The following is a 6000-nucleotide window of genomic DNA, read 5'->3' as shown; positions in this document are numbered from 1 at the left end:
CTGACTACATGCCGAAGTGTCCTTGGGCAAGACACTTAACCCCACGTTGCCTCCCGATGTGCCTATCGGGGTGTGAATGTGTGTGTGAATGGGTGAATGTGATAAGTAGTGTAAAGCGCTTTGAGTGGTCAAACTGGCTGGAAAAGCGCTATATAAGTACAAGTCCATTTATCATCCATTTAAACCATCTGTGTTGTTGTTATGCTGCACCTGTCTTCTGTTTCCTGTTTTGAAGGTTCTCTAACAATAGTTGGGAAATGCATATCTGTCTCCTAACTTATGCCAGTGACCAAAACCCTACACAGATGCACCGACTTTTGTGCAGTTAACATCTCTGCAGCCTTTAAGATTAAATAGGATTTTTTATAAGCAAAATCTGCTCAGAAAGTACTGCTGTTATTAAACAGTTTAATAACAGATCAGCCATGACAAGTTTACAATTAGCTGTTTGTTGCAGATGTCCTTTGTATGTTTTTGAAACCAGTTAGGTTTGTTTTTAACTAAACATGATTCCAAGGAATTATTTCAAGAAGATAAATAACTTTATATTTGCAGTTCAGCAACTAGATTCTGTCCACTCAGCCAGAGCCATGCTTGTATTTGCAGACATTCTCATGTAAAAGTACAAGCTGTTCTATTCCACATTTACAGTACATTCTTACCTACACATTTATTACACACACATCGGGGCACGGCTGATAAATGAGGGTCCTGGTTCTCAGAACCCACCGCCCTACATGTTGTAGATGTTTCCCTGATCCAACACACCTGATCCAACACCTTCAGCAGGATGAAGATGAGTCCAACCAAATGTTATCAGTGCAGGAGTAATAATCTGGGCCTATCTGGTGTAACAGTCTGACTTCTAGAGATGTGTTTCAGAATAATTTTAGGAAGGCCATAATGTTCGCATGTTACAGTAATTTTTTTCCTACAAAATCTATATGTAGAGTCTGTTGTGGGTCTAAGGAGTCTCTGCTAATAGAATCAGACTTGCTGCCACTGTGAGAAGGTAGCATGTGAGACAGCTCTGATTAAAGGAGATGTGACAGATTATTTTCAGAAACAATGACTGTTTGTTGAAACAATGTGTGGCTCTCCTTTGTGAAGAAGTGTGATCTCACAGTGGCCTGGTGATAGCAGCAGAGTGATTTCATGCTTTTTCAAATTCCCCAAAGTGTCACTGGAGCTCTCACTGTTTGGCTGTGGAAGTATTTTACGTTGGAATATTGACATTTGGATGTCACGTGATGTTGTGACCCCAGGTTTTAAGTTTACATCAATACAGGAGAAATATAGAAAAAAAGATCCCTCAGTTTTCATCTTCAAATCTTATCAGGCCAGCGTATCTACACAATCAGCAAATAAATCATGTTTCTACATCACAAATCTGAATTAGTTCTTTATCTGGATCAGTGGTCAAAGGCCAGAGGTTGTTGCCTACTCTATGCACTGTAAAGCCCCTTTTAGAAATAACATTAATAATAATGCAATTACAGACTCTCCATTCATAATGAGACCAGTGTCACATGTTATTCACAATGGTGAAAAGCTGCAGATGTGTTAATATACTGGCTTCAAGCAAAAACACACAGCTGTGAAATATCACCAGAGGGTGGCAGGTAAATGATGTTGCTAGTAACTTTCAAACAGTAGAAGAAGAAGTTGCTGGAAGCCAACATCTTGAGACAATAATTAAAAAAAACACACACACACATGTGGTGGACATCCACAGCAGAATACATCACATTATGTCACATGTAGGAAGATGTTATGTTGAGTTGATTGTTGACTAGAAACAGCTGATAAGTCACATAATTTCCATTTTAACCAGGTCAGGCACCGTCTGAAAAGTTGCTGTTTCCATTCCCCATGATGTGGATCATGTTTTCTTCAAACCGAGGGAAAATAATAATAATGAAAAAAAGCCTGAACTGAACATATGAACTATTTATAATTTATACTGTTTCACCTTTTGTGAAAATCAATAGTAACCACTAAATAGAAACTACTGAAGGCTTTAGAACTGGGACAACCTGGTCAACGTTTTTGTTTACATTTTATTTAGGGGAGTATTTATGTGAAGTAATGGAGAACTCACAATGTGGATTAACATTGTCAGACATTACGCAGAGTATCACACACCCCCTCCTACCTACTGCCAAGTGTTTTTGGAGATCTTAAAAATGGCAAATATGTGAGTTTCATTTATTCTTACTGAAGACATGTCACAATTCTAGAGCACTGAAGATGGATTAAAATCTTTTTTTCCTTTTTTTTCCAGACTCTCCTGGAAGCACAACTTTGACACCATGAAAATATTTCTCCATACATTGTCTCATAGATTGTCTGATACTTTCTGGTCTAAGACGCCTATCTCTCCAGTTATCTCCAGTAAAAAGTTATTTTAAAATGTAACACAAACTGAAGAGCTTTTTCATTAAGTTTGGCAACATTGTGAAAAGAAATTGTGCAATCTACTGAAAATGTGTGTACTGAATCTGAGTGCTGATTGGTGGTGAGATGCAGGTGTGGCTGAAAATGTGGGTTCACTTCAGGCTGAGTTTACCCTCTCATGCAGGCATAGTGACACAGTGCCTCTGTCTCTGACTGAGACTAATGTCATTATGCTAGAGAGCGGGAATAAAATTGATCACTTCTTTTTCGTTTTGTGTCCTATTGTATCTTGTTTTTGACACAACTTGTTGTGATGTGTGTGTGTGTCAGTCACAGAGTGACGCAGGTTTGCACATTACAGAGAGTTACTGTCTGCCACTGACCTCATGAGACGGTGAACTTAGTCTGAAGTGAACCTTTCAGCCACACCTGCAACTCTCCACCAATCAGTGCACACCACGCACGTGCATGTCGCACACACAGAGTTCAAAGACAAACAGAACATGTCCACTTGTTTTGCAGACATTGTGAAATTCAAAGTGGCATCATCACTTTGTCTATTTGATAAAACCAGGAAAGAAATAGTTTACAGTTTATTTCATTTTCTAATAATGGTCATCATTATTTCTACTTTCATATTTCTACTTCTTTTATTCTTTTTTCTTGTTGTTTCTATAAGATCTGAGGTTTTTCACCTTAAAGAAGACACTTTTTGACACATGAGTCAGATGCAAAAGTGCTTTTTTTTTACACACAATTGCATCACAAGCTGAGTTTAGGCTGTGTAAAGCAAGTCTGGAACCATCAGGTCAAACTGGACTGTAACAAACCCTAAAGTTGTAAAATTACTACACTTCTTAGACTACAAAATCATTATTTCTGCCTTTCAAAATCACAACATGCTTTTATTTTGCATAACCTAAAATGTTCCTGCATGCACAAAAACTAAATTTACCACAAACGACTCCGGTGAATCTTTGTTCTCTTTGTACTTTCAGCACAAAAAGTAAAAAATAATTAAAAATTAAAGCAAACAAAAATAATAGAAAATAAAAGCAATATAGATATAAATATAAACATACAGATTTACATCTTTACAGGTTGAGGTAGTGAAGGTATGTGCATGTATGTGCAGGTATGTGCTAAATGCAAATATGCCCCAGGGTATAGTTTGTCTGGGTAATGGCCTGAGGGAAGAAACTGTCTCTGTGTCTGGTGGTTTTGTTATACAGAGCTCTGTGGCACCTACCAGACGGGAGGAGTTTAAGAAGTTTGAGTGCAGGGTGTGAGGGGTCTGCAGAGATGTCATCCACCCATTTCCTGACCTTGGACAGGTACAAGCCCTGGATGGAGGGTAGGTCAACCCCAATTATCTTAGCAGTCTGTGCCTGTCCAGTTTGGTGGTTGATCCAGACCAGGCAGTAATGGATGTGCAGAGAACAGACTGGACGAAGTCCAACCTCTGCTGGACTTTTTTCCTCACAGAGTCTATGTGAGGAGTCCACTTCAGATCCCGAGAGATTGTGGTTCCCAGAAACTAAACTGTCTAAATCTGATGAAGCCTGAGGATTAAATGTTCGAAACTTTGATGAGGAGGTAGGATGGGGTGGACAGTGGTGTTACAAAGTGGGTCACCACAGTAGGAATCAAGTCTGTGTTTCATGTGACCAGATTAACTTCATCAGATACAGCTAAATATAAATGTTTTTCTTAAAAATAAAAACAAAAAAGTAGTGTTAGTGATAAAACATTATGAAGAAATACCTATGGGATGTATAGCCACAATCCAGAGGAGTCCATGTGACTTATTCCACCGCCATAACCCGTGTTATCTTCTGGGATGACGTCATCAACCTCACTGTCATTCAAAAATAGTTTTTAATAAGTAGGAAAACATATATGCAAAAATATTTGTCCTTTTTGACATGTGAACATTTTCATTTAAAGATTATAAACGAAGTGGTAAAACTCTATAAAGTAAATAAGTTAAATTTCATAGCCAACTAAAGTTATATGCAGAGTTAATATAATTACAGAGAAGACTGTGGTCCACTTCTCAGAGAGGAAAATACTTATCAACAACAATCTGGGTGACGCACTTTAGTCACTGTAATTCAGGAAAAAATTGTGATGGAGTATCAGCAGCTGCACCTCCCCTGCAACTCCTCCACATACATGAACTCAGCGTGATAATTTTCAGCTTTGAAGCCTATCAGTAAATAATTATGATTATTATTATTACATTAAATAATCCTTCTTTAATTTGGTGACTGAGCAGGTAATCAAATAATCCAACCTGATACAACTGAGCAAACTTGTGGGAAAACTTTATTTTCTCTTCAACAGGTGAGAAAATTTCTGTTTGCAAAGTTTGTTTTTTCACCCAAAGGTTGGAGGAATGAGGAACATCTGTTCAACCAGTGTCTTTTGTAAATGTTACATTTTATCTGAACTCTTCCTCCAAACTGAACTGGTGATAATGCCACAACAATAAAGTCACTCAGGCTAAAACAAAAGTGAATTATTAAAACTGAAAGTGGAAGAGAGCAAAATGATGATTTTGCATACCTCTCCTGAACTGTCTGATAACGTACTGATCGAAACTCAGCTACGGCTCCATCATTCTGCAGGAATATTCAAAATAAAGATTTATTCATCCTGAAAAGTGGTTCTTTCTCTTTTAGGCAAGCCTGAAACTTAAATTTGTGCTATGTGCCATCTTCATTTATTCTTCACAAGTAACATTTATACTAAGATTTACACATCTTAACAAATCTATTTGTCAAGAGATTTGCTCCAGATATACTCATTTCATTATGGGCATCAACATTTTTAATCGAGGCCTAAAAAATAGGCACAGGCCTCACAAGGTTCATTTCATTTAATTCCATTTATAATTGGAGCTATGATTTGCTGTGATGCACTGGAGGTGTAATAATGAAAAGGTGCAGGGCAAAACAGACCAGACCACACATTAGGATTTCAGCTATGTCTGTTTATGCATCAGTTTATTTCCTATTCATGTTTTATGTCCCATATTCCTGTTTATTATCCTAAATTTATTACGTTGTTCTCAGTTAGTCCCTGCTTTGCTCACGCTGCTCATACAGCTAGTTAACTACCACCAGTCCTGTTATATTCAGACAAGTTAGCTCAGCAGACTCGTGTCCAGCGGTGGTCAAAACCGACCAACAAGCTAATGTTGTATAAGAAGGATGCAAGAAGCCGTTCGAGTATTTTTTAACATTTAGATGTATATTTATGCACTAAATACCTTGAAAAAATTGAGCTCTGCAAAGTCACAGATGCTTCTGATATTCAAGAAGGATTTATGGTTTGAACCAGAAAAAAAAGCTGTCAATTTAATTCCCCAATATCTGGAATTATCTGCTGCTTCAGACAAGCTTGTTCACAGCCAAGCAGATTAAAACATGGACAATGTTGGAAGTCTATAACTTCTTGGTGTGTGTGTTGGTTAAAGCAGTGTTTATGACAAATCCTGCATTGTTTCTGCTCCTGTAAGTACACATTTAGGTGTTTTCAGAACTTTGTTGTGACATGTGTTTGTGTAAACCAGCTGTGACTCACAGTTCCACTCTATCA

This window comes from Melanotaenia boesemani, chromosome 7 (assembly GCF_017639745.1).
Source record: "Melanotaenia boesemani isolate fMelBoe1 chromosome 7, fMelBoe1.pri, whole genome shotgun sequence".
NCBI classification, from domain to species: domain Eukaryota; kingdom Metazoa; phylum Chordata; class Actinopteri; order Atheriniformes; family Melanotaeniidae; genus Melanotaenia; species Melanotaenia boesemani.
The sequence above is the reverse complement of the archived record's forward strand: the minus strand, read 5'-3'. Positions refer to the sequence as shown.